This window comes from Cyprinus carpio, chromosome A4, assembly GCF_018340385.1.
Source record: "Cyprinus carpio isolate SPL01 chromosome A4, ASM1834038v1, whole genome shotgun sequence".
Lineage (NCBI taxonomy): Eukaryota > Metazoa > Chordata > Actinopteri > Cypriniformes > Cyprinidae > Cyprinus > Cyprinus carpio.
Genome location: NC_056575.1, coordinates 14,860,991 through 14,878,146, shown reverse-complemented (window position 1 = coordinate 14,878,146; position 17,156 = coordinate 14,860,991). Strand labels below are relative to the sequence as shown.

Sequence of the window (17,156 nt, the reverse complement as noted above, 5' to 3'; positions counted from 1 at the left end):
AGTTTGCTCCTATTTTTTTGAGTTAAGGAATCCCATCAGTGCTTTGGCTACAAAAAATGAAGAAAAAGGTGGAGATAAATGAGCAGACTTTCTGTGTTTGATATGTAAATGTTCATGGTGGTAGGAGCTGCTAATTAGAAGGATCATTCCATCGGAGAGATAAGCGTGCAGTTGGTTTCCAGCACATATATACATAAAAGGAGGTAGTCCCTCATATTGTCTTCTTACATACATTAAATGTATGTATATATGTGTGTGTCTGTGTAGTACATAACACATTGTGTACATACATTTGTCTGATAAACTGAAGCTGTGCTTACTGTGTTAACATCTACATTAGTGAATTCATTCCTATATTTCAATATTTTTGAGAGTAGTTCACATAGAAATGACACTTTACGTTTGCATTATTTCAAAATGCTTATAGTCAAAGAGATTTGTTATGTAAATTGATGAAGTATGAACAGATGAAATATGATAGACTTGCATTCTTATAATCTCAAAAGGATGTTGTGGTTGCTTGCCAGGATGTTGATATTTGGTTGCTGGGGTGTTCTTGAGTTGGTTTTTGGCATTAATGTAATCAGTGTTAGTTGTTAATCAAATCTCCTCTGTAGAGATGTGTTTCAGTTGTTTTTGAGGCATATGTTAGGAAGGTTTGGAGTTTGACTCATGGACAATGATTATTTTTGGGTTCTGTATGCTAGCATTAGACCCTTTAATTTAATACAAATGGCTGTTGGTGGTAAGGATTTTGATTCTTTCAATTCTGAATCTGTTCAAATCAAAAAGATTAATTCACTTAATATAATTATGCCAGTAAATGGTGACAAGTGAGTGTCTTTTGTGCATTATGATGAACGATTCACATTCCAATTTCCAGTCATTCACAACTAAAATAAAACTAAATATATAAATACAACTATATATATATACAACTTTATTACAAATTAGCATGCTTACAAATGTGTTTAATTTTTTTAGTTTTGTCTTTTATTCCAAAATACATTTAAATGCAATTTGAAGATATAATGACATAAATAAATCTCTTCTCTATATATATATATATATATATATATATATATATATATATATATATATATATATATTATATATGGGGTGAAGAATATATATATATATATATTGTGACGGGGTGAAGAAGCACACGACACGAGGATCAAGTTGAGTTCCCCGAAGGGTGGATTTTATTGGGGTGGTGCAGGGAAAAAATAGCCAACGTGAGGGGTTCCGGTGCTGCTCAGCCTTCTCTTCCTCCCTCGGTGCGCAGTGCTGTGTGGGTCCGTGAGGTCCGTGTCTTTAGCGGCCTGGCGGTCACACGCTGCTGTCTGGAGGAGAAACACAGAGGATTGTTAGCTGAGTCCTTTGGAGACATCTCACCCCTCTGTGTTCGTCGGTGCCGCTTATAAAGCCCGTCTGCAATGGGCTGCAGGTGTGTGACCGCTCAGCCCATAATGAGCAGGTGCAGGTGTGCCTGCTCTGTTTCCAGGGCGACGCTGATGAGAGCTCGGGACACGCGTCACACTCCCCCCCCCCAAGCGTCGTCCTGTCCCTGTGGAGAAGTGGGGAGATTGGGGGAGGGCGGGGAGTGGAGCCTGACAGACCTGCGAAAGCTGACCATATCCTCGAGAGTCCATCGGCGTTTGCATTGGCCGTCCCCGCCCGGTGTTGTACGGTGAAGTGGAAGTCCTGGAGCGCGAGGAACCACCGAGTCACCCTGGCGTTTGGTGTCCTTCGCCCGGGCCATCCACTGTAGGGGGGCGTGGTCCGTGATCAGGGTGAACTGGCGGCCGAGAAGGTAGTAGCGGAGCTCCAGGACTGCCCACTTGACGGCCAGTGCCTCCTTCTCGACGGCCGCATACCGTCGTTCCGCTGAGGTCAGCTTCCGGCTGATATAGATCACCGGGTGTTCCTCACCGTCGATGACCTGGGAGAGGATGGCTCCCAACCCGGTATCAGATGCATCCGTTTGCACCAGGAAGGGGCGATTGAAGTCGGGGGCCCTGAGCACGGGCTCGGAGGTGAGGGCGGCCTTCACCCGTTGGAACGCGCTCTCCGTCTCGGGGTTCCACGGGACCTTCTCTGGTTGCCCCTTCCTGGTCAGGTCTGTCAGGGGAGAGGCTAAGGAGGAGAAGTTAGGGATGAAACGTTGGTAATATCCCGCCAACCCCAAAAAGGCCCGTACCTGCGTTTTGGTGGTGGGCCGCGGAGAGGATCGCCGCCACTTTCTTCTCCTGGGGTCGAATGAGGCCGCGGCCCACTTGGTAGCCGAGGTACTTGGCTTCGGTGAGGGCCAGGTGACACTTACGGGGGTTGGCGGTCAGTCCAGCCCCGCGGAGTTCCGATAGCACCTTCCGCAGCCGCTCCAGGTGCTCCTCCCAAGTCTCGGAATGAATGACTACATCGTCCAGGTAGGCGGCCGCGTAGGCCTGGTGGGGCCGCAGGAGGATGTCCATTAGCCGCTGGAAGGTGGCGGGAGCCCCATGCAGGCCGAAGGGTAGGACCCGGTACTGCCAGTGGCCACTGGGGGTCGAGAACGCAGTCTTCGGCTTGGCTTGTGGTTAGGGGGACCTGCCAGTAGCCCTTGATGAGGTCGAGGGTTGAAATGTACCGGGCCCTTCCCAGGCGGTCCAAGAGTTCATCGACCCGCGGCATGGGGTAGCCATCAAACTCCGAGACTTCGTTTAGGCGGCGGAAGTCATTGCAAAAGCGGAAGGTGCCATCGGGCTTTGGAACCATGACGATGGGGCTGGACCAGGGGCTGCGTGACGGTTCGATGGTCCCTAACCTCAACATCTCCTGTACCTCCTCCTCAATGGCGTGTCGCCGAGCCTCCGGAACACGATAGGGCCGCTGCCGGACGATCATTCCGGGTGCTGTGCGGATATCGTGCTTGAGTACGTGGGTCCGCCCTGGCTGGGGAGAGAACACTCGGTGAACTGACTGACCAGGTGTTGCAGCTCCGACTTTTGGGCGGCCGAGAGATGGGGGTCCATGTCCACAGCCATGGGAGGTTGATGAGCGAGGGCTGCCAGCTGGGGCCTGGACCCGACCCAGCGCTTCAGAAGGTTTATGTGGTACAGTTGGTCCTCTCTGCGTCTTCCGGGCTGCCGGACTCGGTAGGTGACAGGGCCGATCCTTTCCGTGACGGTGTAGGGACCTTGCCAGCTGGCCAAGAATTTACAGGCGGCAGTGGGGACGAGGACCATGACGTGGTCTCCTGGCTGAAACTCCCGTGGCTAGGCCGCCCTGTTGTAATGTCGTTGCTGGGGCCTGCTGAGCTTTTGCCATGTGCTCCCGGACGATGGGCATGACTCTGTCGATCCTCTCCCGCATCTCCCGGACATGCTCGATCGTGGAACGGTGGACGGCCGGCTGCTGTTCCCAGGCTTCTCAGGCGACATCTAGCAGGCCGTGGGGCTGCCGGCCGAAGAGGAGCTCGAAGGGGGTAAATCCGGTGGAAGCCTGGGGCACCTCCCGGATGCCGAACAACACGTAGGGCAGCATCTTGTCCCAGTCGCGCCTGTCTTCTGCAGCCACTCGCCGCAGCATCTGCTTCAATGTTTGATTGAATCGTTCAACCAGGCCGTCCGTTTGCGGGTGGTATACAGTGGTGCGGAGCTGTTTGATCTTGAGGAGCTTGCAGAGGTCAGCCATCACCAGGGACATGAAGGGGGTGCCCTGGTCAGTCAGTATCTGGGATGGTAGGCCGACCCGACTACTCAGCAGGAAGAGCTCCTGCGCAATGGCTTTCGCGGTGGCTTTGCGAAGGGGGATGGCCTCGGGTAGCGGGTGGCATAGTCCAGGATGACCAGAATGTGTTCATGTCCCCGGGCGGACTTCGGCAGCGGCCCTACTAGGTCCATTCCGATCCGCTCGAAGGGCACCTCAATGATGGGCAGCGGAATCAGCAGGCTGGGGGGAGGGGTGCGTGGAGACGTCCGTTGACAGGTAGGACAGGCCATACAGAAGCGCTTCACCTCGGCCTCCAGGCCTGGCCAGTGGAACCGGTCGCGGATGCGTCGGATGGTGTTTTGGGCCCCCAGGTGGCCGGCCATGGGATGGGCATGCGCCAGCTCCATCACCGCTCCTGTCTTGGTCCTTGGGACCACCAGCAAGGTTTTTTCCTCCCCCCTTCGCTGTGCGACACAGTACAGCAGGCCGTTTTTGACCACGAAATGAGGTGTTGGGTGGGGTGCCGGTTGGAGATCCTTCCCTTCGGCGACCCTCACTTGGGCCCAGCAGTGTTTGAGGCAGTCATCCTCGTGCTGCTCCCGGGCAAAGGCCCCAGCCCCAGCCACCTGCTTGAAGAGGTCATAGAAGAGGTTAGGGTTATGACGGGAAGACTCACCCTCCCTGGGGCTGTCCGAGGCTAGCAGCACGGGGCGCCGTCGGGGCTTCGTGGACGTCCGGCGCTGGGGGCGGTTCCCGGCGGGGCTGACAGGCTGGCTAGCGGAGGCGAAGAGGCGGTCGAACCCTGGCCAATCCCTGCCGAGGAGGACCGGTACAGGCAGCTCCTTGACGATCCCAACTTCCACTGGCCAGGCACCCGGGGGAGCCGTGATAGTGACGCGCCGCGCCGGTACTTCCCTGGTATCGCCGTGGAACAGGTGATGGACAGTCTGGCTTTGGGTTCCGGCCGTGGAGGAAGAACCGTCGGCCTGATAAGGGTGACCCCGCTGCCAGAATCGAGGAGGGCGAGGACCGGTCGGCCATTTATCTTCACTTCCGCTCGTGGGGCCTGCTTTGGAGGTTCCGTGTGTACGGCACAGCCTGCCAGCCAAGCGCGTCCAGGGGAATGGGGAGCTTCGGTAGGCATGGGCTCATCCTGTGGCCCGGGAACCGCCGGCCTGCCGACTGGTCGCTGGGTGCCCTCCGGCGCGCGTTCGCGCTCCTGGACCACCCTTCGAGGAAAGGGCGGCGCTCGCTCCCCAGCCTCCCGGTGTTGGGTGGCCTCCGCCAGCTCGATGGCCTCCACCAGCTCGTCGACATTGGAGGGGTTTCGCATACCGGCCGCCTGCCGGAGAGGGCGGGGAAGGGCCCGTAGGAGGCGGTCCACTACTACGCGCTCCGCTACCTGGTGTGCGGTGGGACCCCCGGCCAGTAGCCAATGTTGGGCAAGGCGTGAGAGGTCAGTCACTTGCGCACGGGCGGGCCGCCGTGGATTGTAGGACCAGTCATGGAACAGTTGGGCGGCGCTAATGGGCGACAGTCCAACCCGCCCCAAGATCTCCTTTTTCAAATCTTCATAAGAGCTACTCCGCTCGGGGCCAAGCATAAAGTATGCCCGTTGCGCCTCTCCCGTCAGCAACGGCGCCACGATCCGCGCCCACTCGTCCCTGCGCCACGCCTCCCGGGCAGCGATCGCCTCGAACATCTGAAGGAAGGTCTCGACGTCATCATGCCCCGTCATCTTCGGGATGAGCTGGGTAGCCTGGGCTCGGGGGTCAGGTAGCAGAGTTCGCGGGGCAGCGGCCATGCGGATGGCGGCGAGCTCTCGTTCCGTTTCCCCTTGTCGGGAGGCCATGTGCTCCATGATCTGTTGCTGGCGGATGCTCACCTCGGTGAGGTGCTTCAGCAGATCTTCCATCGTTGGGGGAGGAGCGCCACCTGGGGAAACAGGAAGGGGACGTGAGAAAACTAATCCGGTGAGAGTGAATGTGGTGGGATCCTGGTCGGTAACTTCTTCACTGTTATGCCCGCATTCTCCACCAGTGTGACGGGGTGAAGAAGCACACGACACGAGGATCAAGTTAAGTTCCCCGAAGGGTGGATTTTATTGAGGTGGTACAGGGAAAAATAGCCAACGTGAGGGGTTCCGGTGCTCAGTGCTCAGCCTTCTCTTCCTCCCTCAGTGCGCAGTGCTGTGTGGGTCCGTGAGGTCCGTGTCTTTAGCGGCCTGGCGGTCACACGCTGCTGTCTGGAGGAGAAACACAGAGAATTGTTAGCTGAGTCCTTTGGAGACATCTCACCCCTCTGTGTTCGTCGGTGCCGCTTATAAAACCCGTCTGCAATGGGCTGCAGGTGTGACCGCTCAGCCCATAATGAGCAGGTGCAGGTGTGCCTGCTCTGTTTCCAGGGCGACGCTGATGAGAGCTCGGGACACGCGTCACAATATATATACATATATATATATACATATATATAGATATATATACACACATTTTCTTATAAAAGTATTTTAATTCTGCTTATTTATGTGTGTAAAATAATTTATCCACTGAATCAAATAAAAGTGGTGCAACCAACATTCAGAAACATGGAAATAATATGCCCCCTGATATTGTGATGTTTCATATGTGATTGTTATGCAGACAGTGAGTGTTGATTTATTTTAATGTAATAATCCAGAAAATTGGATTATGTTAGCCACAGCGGAATCAATCCTTTCCTTTCCCAGGTTTAAAGCGTTAGGCGATAAATCACCTGAATTAATTTATCTAACAGCTCATTTGAGCAGCCATATCCATCAAGTCCATCAAACTTTAACACAAATGGAAAAAATAAAAGACAAGCTCTAGTTTTTATGTCACTAATTATTATTGCTGTAATTTTGAATAGCTAGTTTTATTGCCATGTACCTTAGCATATCCATCACTGTGATGAAGGCCAGTAAACAGCTTTACTACACAGGTTTATGAGGAGTTTACATGTTAGTAGACACCCTCAGAAAGTGTAATAACGTGGCCTCCACTGGGATGCCACAGATAAAATAGTTTATCAGAAAGCAGGGGCTCGTAATCCCTCTTGAACAGCCCTCGAACGCCAGCCTACTTCATCTGCTCCTCTTCACTGCATCAAACATAGGCATTCAAAACACAAAGATGTCCTTTCCAGACCTCACGGAAATCATGAGAGTTTATCTATGCTTTCCTCTCGCACATTAGTCATATGTCGATTTTTGTCACTGGTGTGAAATCAGCAAGGAATTTGTCAAGCTGAGCAGGAATTAGATGATACAGCACGATACTTTAAAAAGAGCTCGTAAAGCTGGAGTAAATGTCAAGCTTGATAAAACACATTCTCTTTGATCTGTAAAAAAAAAACCCTGGCTGCAGAATCCAGAGACTCAAAGCAGGCAAAACTAGACCTAACGTGTGACTGCATGGTAATATTTACCATGTTTATTAATATTCACATTTTCTGTTTTAGTATTAGCAATCCTAAAGGCTGAATATTTTGGGCAGAACCTGAGGATGTTTTAAAGAGGTATAATTAATAAATCTTATATCATTCTGAACCTATATTCTTTCTGCACAAAAAGAGGTGTATATACAGTATACTCTACTGTTCAAAAGTTTGCAAGCAGCTCACCAAGGCTGCATTTATTTGATAAAAGTACAGTACAGTATAGTACAACTTTTCTATTTGAATACATTTTATAATTTATAATTTATTCCTGGCAAAGCTGAATTTTTACCAGCCATTACTTCAGTCCTTAGTGTCACGTGATCCTTCAGAAATCATGCTAATATGCTGATTTAGTGTTCGAAAAATATTTCTTATTATTGTCAATGTTAAAAATAGTTGTGCTGCATAATATCTATGTGGAGAACATGATATGTACAGTATATATATTTTTTTCAGGATTCACTTTGATGAATAGAAAATTCTAAATTTATTTGAAATAGAAATCTTTTGTAACATTATAAATGTCTACTGTCACTTTTGATCAGTTTAATGCATGCTTGCTTAATATGTCTCTCTCTCTCTCTCTCTCTCTCTCTCTCTCTCTCTCTCTGAGGAGTTTGTTCCTCTGGAGTTCAGCTCATCACAACCATGATCACTGACTTCCTACAGAGACTGCTTGAAAACAACATGAAGTGGCTTTCACGACACATTTTAATTCTATAATGTGACATGTTTCTAATTAAAAAGCAGTTTGGTTAACATTAACCAAGATCCTATTTAGCTAGATTACATGCATTGATGAATTGTGCATAATATGACCAGGAGCATAGATTAAATAACAAGGTGAAGTGTGTAATTTTTGCAGAACAGATGCAATTTCACAAATAATTGTTTCGCCATTGGTTGAACTGATTTGCCAGAAGATACGCTGGACTGCTGAAATGAGCAAAGCAATGTTTGAAAGTGCTGCAGAACAACAGTGTTTACACTCTGCTTAAGATTGGCTTACTCATAGTTGTCTTTGCACATTAATCTAGGAAGGGAGAAAGCATTTTAAAACATGACTGAAATGGCCAGATTTATGTATGGTAGTCGGCTGTTATTGGGGCTGAACGCATTGCATGCACTCATTTTCATGGACAGCAGTGCTTGGCTCCTCACTGGAGCAGCACCATGGACAGCGACAGGCCCGTTAGCCTCAGGTCTCCCCTGTGGGACTGACACTGCACACACTGCAGCTCTTTAGTCATTCTGCTGCTTTAACATCTGTCCATAAAGAACATCTGTCCAAAGGAGAGATATTCTAGCTGCACTTAGGTCTGTTTCCTTCTGTAGTTAGTAACTCATAACATATTATGCTTAATTGTTAATTACTCTGTGATGCTTTATGATCTGTGGTGCAGTGCTCCCCAGAGCCACACTTTATCAAGAGGCTTTGTGCTCATAAATTTCAGCAAATTACATATTCCGCAAAGTGGACAAAAAGTACTGAGACAGTGGGATGCTACAGAGAACTCACAACATTTGCTATTATTAATCACTAATGTATTCTTTTCTTTTGTGGTAAAGCTAGAGTTTAAGAGTTTTTTTATGCAAACAAATAAAGTTTGGTAACACTTTAACATTAGAACCAATTCTCACTATTAACTAGTTGCTTATTAGCATGCCTATTATTAACACATTGGCTGTTTATTAGTACTTATAAAGCACATATTCTGCATGACCATATTCTACATCTCTAATCATACCCAATATCTAAATTTAACAACTACCTTACTAACTATTAACAAGCAGCAAATTAGGAGTTTACTGAGCAAAAGTTGTAGTTAATGGTTTGTTAATGGCAATAATTGAAAAAGTTTTTATGCAATTAGATGTCAAAATATGTTAAAAGGAAATCAGTGACTAGTAGTGTGAGAAAGATAATAAAGAGATGTTTGTTAGATCATTTGTTACACAATTTTCTACATTGATTTTATGTTCCCCATACTCAATGCAAGGGCATAAATGCCAGCTCACGGTCTCAGCTGTGGATTCTGGATTTTAGTCACACAAACTATTTGACATTCTCCCGAAGGCATTTTTTTCTTTATTTAAATTAAAAATGGGATTTATACAATGTACAATATACAATATGAAATATTCAATAATTAAATCAATAATTTATGTGAGTCCACATCTATCTATCTATCTATCTATCTATCTATCTATCTATCTATTTGTCTGTCTGTCTGTCCAATAATTCTGTCAATAGTTATAACTGTCTATAATAATAATAATAATAATAATAATAATAACAATAATGACTATTATTTTATCCCCTCCGGTCGAGAATCTAAAGTTTTGTGTTTGTGAACTGAAAACATTTTAACATTTGTCGATTTGTCGATAAATATTTAATGCGAACACGCACTGAAACATTCACTTTTGCCGTAAGCGTTTTTATGTTTAAGTAATTTTCATGCAGTTATGTTCTAGTGAAGTCGGGTAACCTAATGAAGACGGTGTTTTTTTAAATATTTGAATCGTTCCTAAATGTTATTCTCTTAAAAATTAAACAAACAAATAATTTCCATGTGTAAACACTGAAACCTATTGAGAGCGTACTATTTGTTGGGAAATCGCACAGCTGCAACTTTAAGACAGAAGCGAACTCCCTCTCTTTTCTCGAATAATGGTCTCTACCAACCACCGCTGCTCTCGCCGCTGAATCCTCAACGTGCCATTTTAATACTAATAGACATATCTGGAAATCAAAATGTCATCGATATGCGGGACAGTATCGCGTTTCTGAGGATGCCAGCGGTGGATATTCATGCGGGTTTCGCCGGAGCAGTGCTGATTTTGGCCAGTGAAGCTTCCTTGTAGTGAATCGGATGATTGGAGCAGCTGTGCGCTCGCGCTTAGATTGCAGCTGTCATTGATATCGCTCAGTGAACAGTGAGTATAAGACAGCATGCACAACACAATGCAACAGTAATTGTGTCTGACTTGTGGAAATGCAGTATTATTTGTGCACCATTCTCAAGGTGATTGGGAAATGCCTCTTTAGTGAAAGGAAACTTCCAACAGATGTGAAAGGTATTGCTGTAGTAACAGAGATCAGTGAATGTGTGAGTGAATGAATGAATGCTTAAATAAATTAATGAATGAATGCATGTAGCTTCTTGGGAACTGATGGTAATCTTTCATATCTCATACAGGGAAAAGGTGCATAGATCAATTGAAGACACTGACAGAGAGAGAGGAGGGAGGGAGAGAGAGGCGAAGACAGGCATGATGTAATGCGCTTGAGACAATGGTTGAGGATTCTCTCAAATTAGAGTCACAGCATCAGAATAGGCTGTTTTTAAAAGAGATGAGATCACTATAACATGCCGGCTTGCTAGGTGTAGTGCATGTCACAGGAATTGTCCCTGCATATCCCATTGCCTGTGGTCCAACTGTAATGGACCTTATTCACATGTGCCGGAGGACCGTGTGAACGTGAAAGTGGTGCTCAAATGTACTAATGGTTGGCTGTTCAGTCAAACAAAGCCTGTTTGAATTGTTACAGCATGAATCTTTTATTTAAATTTGAATAATTAATTGACATATTAATTTGTGATGTTACACACACAATTAATTTCAATGCTAATACGATTTTTTTTTTTTTTTTTACTGTTGTCAGGCAATATTTTGCTAATATTGAAAAGTCATACAATCACATCATGTCTGTTAAAGTAATTTGTCACTGTCTGTAGATTTTATAAAGTTTAAAATATTTACAAAGCATCATAAGTTCAAGGCCAAAAAATTATATAGCCTATGTATAACGAAACGTACTGTATATCTGCTTTCAAACCTCCAATTGAGTCATTTTTGCTACTTTGCAGACACTAAACATTTAGCGTGGCAGCCATGACTGGGTCATATTGATGGAGAAATGTGGTGGCAGTACTGGTGCTCTTGCCTCTAATGGTTCTTACTGTAGATAGACAGGCTGAGAATAGGACAGGCTGTGTCCCCCTGACCCTGTTGGCTGTGCTGGTGTGTAAAGTCTACCTCAGCCTTTCCAATGTATTTTATCAAATGTACAGCTGGTTTGTATGACCTTGGTAGGGGGTGTGTGGTGGAAAGGATCTTTTTCACACCACTGAATGTGTTCAGGTTGGTTATAGTTTATGGCAGTGAAAAATTACAGTGTCCAGAGTCCAGTCTGAGAACACTGTTGAAAATCTGGGATATAAAATCATTTTTTAAATATCAAAATAAACTAAATATAATATTACAGTCCACCGTCGAAGAGCTGGTCTTTAAAATCTAATTGAATCATTCAAAATAAATATAATAAATAAATAAATATAATGGAATAATAAAATTTAAATATTTTAAATTATATAATCATTATAAATATCTAATCATAATGGCATTAAAAAAATGAGAATTTTATAAGAACATTCAGTGGGGTCTGGTTTGAGACCACTTAAAAATCTGGGTTTTAAAAATGTAAATGAAATCTACAAAATAAAAAATAAAAAACATTTACAGTAAGTATCAAAATAGAATGTATATGAATGTAATGGCGTAAACTATATGAATGTAATAGCGAAAAATAAATGAGACATTTTTAAGATCACTGAAACAACTGTTGAAAATCTACATTTGACATTTTATTATGTATTTAGTACAAATGTAATTGATTAAAATAAATTTGGTTCACTAATCAAATGAAAGTAAACATGAGACCTTAACCATGCGAATAAACTTGTGGAGTTCAGACAGCTTAAAATTGTCATTAAAAGCTACAAGGACAAACCCAATACTAGGACATTTTAGAATTCATGCACATTTTCTCAAAATTAGGTTTGAATTAAAATTTCTCCTAAGTGATATGCTGATAAGATAGTTAATGAAAGCATTTGCATTCATTAAAAAATAAATCAAAATAGAAGCTTTTTAGTGGTCTCAGACTTGTGGACCCCACTATTTGTCAAATGCAGCATCATAATTTTCATGATTGTGCAGTTCCATTATTCTTAGCTTGTCTTGTATCACTACATTTCACTGAACTCCCTCACTCTGTACCTCTCTCTCTTGCTCCCTCCCCCCACAGCCATCCATTCATTCAGACAGTGTGTGTGGAATATGATCGCTCTTGTTGCCATCAGTGGGGCTTTTACTCTGGGCATTACTTTGTGCTCCACTCAATACTCCGATTGAAATGTGGGCTTAAAATACAGCGTACAGCACTCTCGTACCAACTGTGCCAGTGAGCAGTCTTGGCTTTGTGCCCATCTGCATTATATTTCAGTGCAGGATGTTATGCCAAATATCCTCAAAATATTCTGTGCCCTTGACCTTTTGTTAAAATGTGAGCTGCAGTGCGTTAACAGTCAGTAATCCACATTCTTTGTTCATTTAATCAGTCCAGCCCACATGCTTGGACAATCACTGTTCCCCTGCTTTCAACTTGGTACAGTTCATTATTGGATTATTTAACTTTGTTTGCTCATTAGCCAATCATAAAGGGATTTATCAACAAAATATATTTTGCAAAATGGATTTAAACACCTTTATTTAACCTGTTTTGCTACCAAAAAGTGGCAAAATTCCAATTCTGAGGTCCCACTAGAATAGATCCCTTGAGCAATATAAAAACAGAATTATTACTGTCCTTGCTGGATCAGGCCAAAGTAAACCATCATAAAGCAATGATTGCCCAAATGGGACGTAGGTTTCCATTGTTCATTGAATACTGTTATGTACTGTATCTAGTAGGCAGAAGTTGAACCCTCGAGTCTTGCCAGCCTCGCTGCTGATGTCTGATATTAGTGGCTGTTTGGTGTAATGAAATATAGATGGGAGTCTTCTTCACTTAAGATGCTGTAATGGTTTTTCTCTTCCCCTCTTCCAACCCTGCTGCATCATTCTTTCTTTCTTCCTCTCTCCCTTTTCTTTCTTCCTGGAGCTTCCTATAGATCACAGAGTTAAGATGCAGTTTCTTAGTGGCGTGCTCAGTTACGTAATCCCAATGCTAAAGTGCCCTTTTGGTTTGATTTAAGTGCCACAGACCAAGCTTTCTAATGAGGGCACGCTGCAGTTGCTTTCAATTTGTTTGGTGGTTCAGTTGCATTTCATTCATAATTTTTCATTTGGAGCATGTAGGAACATATGCTAATGAATTTCAGCAACTGACATTTTCTGCAAAGTTGATAAAAACGGAGACAGTTTGATGCTACAGAGAGCTCACAACATTATCAAAATGTTACAATTTCTGTTCTGCAATATGCAATTAAATGTCTAAATACTTTAAAAGAATCACTGAGACTAGAGTGAGACAGACAATAAGGAGAATTTTGTCAGTGCTTTTTACTAAAACTACTACTTACTAAAAAGTACAGGAAATGTTTTTTGTTTTTTTATTTCATCAGTAGTTTTCGTTATATCAAACACATCTGTTGTGCTATTATTATAGCTAACAAAAGACTAAAAGTTGTCTCATTTTGTCATCGTGGAGCAGTTGTGCTCACTGATGGTGTGTGATAGTGACGTCAGAGGTGGTGTGTAAACTGGCACATCCAGACTGCTGTGAGAGTCGCTGCTTTGCGCTGCAGCAGGTGTCTGTGTCTGAGTGGGACTGAATGTGTCAGTGTTGTGTGAAAATAAATGTAGGTCTTTTTTCCCCATTGTAGGCAGAGTAGTGTGTTTGTGTGTGTGCAGTGATTGAGAGGGAGTCCCAGACTCTGTCCCACATGAATAATTTATTGATTGGCATATGGCATTGAGACGTCGCTTCTATTCCAGTTCCTTTGTCTCTCTCCATGCTCGCTTCTCTGTGTTATATCTGGATGTTTCTGCGGTATTCTCCAGATATCAGGAGATAGCAACCCCTCTTTGCTTTGGTTTTGACCCCCCCACTTGTTTATAGTGATTGCTGTGCACTTTCATGTCAATTTGACTACGATCTAGTTTACACATTTTTAATTGAAAATTGTTTTCCTGACCAGAAAGCTCCAAGGGCCAGGGGTGAGGAGTGTTGGTGATTTGTTTTGTATTGATCAACTATCAATATCCCAATAATTACCTCCATGTTAGACTGCAACAGAGATGAGAAGGTGCTTCCAGATGCCTGAGGGCTCATTTACAAATAATTTCAAGTCATTTCAGGTTTCTTTTATTTGTACATGACCGAAAGTGGTCATTTCCGAGTAGGTGAGTTGTTAAATTTGTAATTAGTCCATCTTTACCCACCACTGAATAGATTTTCGGAACAGTTGCAAACATGGTAGGAGTGCATTATGTAGTCGACAAGATAATCAGCCAGTCACACTATCTCCAGTGTTGTTATTGTTAACAAACTTTAAAAAATAATTTGTTAATTGAATATAAAATATAATATATTAGATGGAAAAACATAAATACTTAAACTTAAAAAAATGGAAACGTTGCCTTGGCAAATAACTGAAATAAAATAATTAGTAACTAATAAAGTAATAAAAAAATGAAAATATTTATAATATTCTAACATTTTTATTATATTATATTATATTATATTATATTATATTATATTATATTATATTATATTATATTATATACATTTTTACTATAATATACTATAAATAATACTATAATTATTATAATAAATAATATTTATTTTGCTTTATTTTATTATTTTTTATGACTTTTTGCAGAATCAGTAAATGTCTAAACTGGGTGCACTTCTCTAGTTATTTGCTCAAAAGGGTGATTGTTCCCCTGAATAATTAAGTTTATTAAATTTTAATTAAGCAGCTTGTTAGGACAATGGTATTTGTTTCAGTTTTGAGTTATTCTCATTGCTTCAGTGTTTACATTTTATAAAATAACATTTTATTTTTGAAGTAGCAGCCAACTTATGTGAGGTCTTAAGCTTATTGCTATAATCATTTGTTATCTAAGTGACATTGGTCAAGCGTTTTGATACCCAGCTGCAGTTTATGAGAAACTTAGATGTGGTCTTACTCGTGACAGACCTTTAAACATTCATTTGTCTTCTGAATTGTCTCTTTATTTACAACAGCAGGACAAAAAGATCTGACTTTTCCAGGCTGCTTCAGGGCTTTCGTATGCTTGGTTGGAAAGAGAAAGCTGGCCACTGCCCAGAGTGTTTGTGGGTTTAAAGTTAGCAGTTAGTGGCTAGCTGGGAGATGGTGGGACTCTGGCTAACAGCCTGTTTGCATGGTGTCTGCAGGCCCATTGCCAGTGACAGCCAGCTTAGGATGGACTTGTAAGCCTACTATCTGTAAACATGGAAAAAGTCAGATTGTAGACCATATGTCTTCTGTTAAGAAGATGAAATAGACTTTTTGTATGTTTAAATGTGTATACTATAAGAAAGTAAAATCATGTTTAAATTTAAAGTAATAATTATTTAGAAATAGTTATTAGTTTTGCAGTTCCATTTGGTGAAGTAAATTTCAAATTGATCAGCTATAAGTATCCCAATAACTACCTCAAGAACAGTCGCTACGTTAGACTGCAAACGAGACAGATATGAGAGGTGCTTTCAGATGCATGAGGGCTCATTTACAGATTATTTCAAGTCATTTCAGGTTCGTTTAAATTTAAACTGAAAGAGGGGATTTCCGAGTGGGTGATTTGTAAACTCTGTAATTAGTCCATCCATTTCCACAAGTTTAACCACTCATGGATTTTCTGAGCTGTTGTGAACATAATAGGTGGCCATTATGTAATTGACAGGATAATCAGCCAGTCACAGTGACGTGGAGGCTCTTCCTTATCTCACGACTATTTTTCACACTTCTTCCTTTTATTTTATTTTATTTTATTTTATTTTATTTTATTTTATTTTATTTTATTTTATTTTATTTTATTTTATTTTATTTTATTTTATTTTTTACCTAAAATTAAAACTATTAAAATCATTTGTTTATTGAAATAAAATAAGCTGAAATAAAATAAATATTTAACTTGAAATTTGAAAATTAGAAATGCTGCCTTGTCATCTAACTGAAATGGAGTTGAATTGCTAAAATTACTAAAGCTTAAAATAACTGAACTAAAATTAAAATGAAGACTGAAAATATAGAAAATAAAAGCTAACATAAAATATTAAATGCTGTAAAAATATACAAATAATACTAAAATAACACTTATTATATACATTTTTAAATCTTTTATTTTTTAATTATTTTTTAATTATTTTATAAATATATATATATATATATATATATAATATATATATATATATATATATATATATAAACCCACACACACACACACACACACCACACACACACAGTACAGTTCAAGAGTTTGGAAACATTACTATTTTTAATGTTTTTGAAAGAAGTTTCTTCTGCTCATCAAGCCTGCATTTATTGGATCAAAAATACAGAAAAAACAGTAATATTGTGAAATATTATTTCAACTTAAAATAATAGTTTGCTATGTGAATATACTTTTAAAAAATAATTTATTCCTGTGATGCAAATCTGAATTTTCAGCATCATTACTCCAGCCTTCAGTGTCACATGTAACATCCAGTCTATCACATGATCATTTAGAAATCATTCTAATATTCTGATTTATTATGAGTGTTGGAAACAGTTCTGCTGTCTAATATATTTGATGAATAAAAGGTTAAAAAGAACTGCATTTATTCAAAATAAAAAAAAAATTCTAATAATATATATTCTAATAATATATTTTCTTTACTATCACTTTTTATCAATTTAACACATCCTTGCTGAATAAAAGTATTGATTTTATTTTAAAAAAACAAAGAAAAAAAAATACTGACCCCAAATTACTGACCATTAGTGTATATTGTTGTTACAAAATATTTATATTTTAAATACATAGCTTCTTTTTTTTTTTTTTTTTTTTTTTTTCATCAAAGTATCCTAAAAAAAAGTCGTATCACATGTTCTGAAAAAATATTAAGCAGCAGAACTGTTTTTCCAACTTTGATAATGAATCATCATATTAGAATGATTTCTAAAAGGATCATGTGTTAATGATCC

The 17,156-nt window shown here is 41.7% G+C and overlaps 1 protein-coding gene across 8 annotated transcripts in view; it reads left to right on the top strand.

Moving 5' to 3' along the window:
• ppfia2 (PTPRF interacting protein alpha 2) overlaps positions 1 to 17,156 on the top strand; it is a 169,341-nt gene that overhangs the window by 25,663 nt on the left and 126,522 nt on the right. For 6 of the 8 annotated variants that reach the window (XM_042742465.1, XM_042742485.1, XM_042742480.1 and 3 more), the window contains exon 1: positions 9,814 to 10,089. The exons of 1 other annotated variant lie outside the window; for it this stretch is intronic. The gene's annotated coding sequence lies outside the window, so the exon portion shown is untranslated. Of the gene's footprint in view, positions 1 to 9,813; positions 10,090 to 17,156 lie in introns of those variants that run through there. One more of the 8 variants, XM_042742521.1, reaches the window with a different exon arrangement.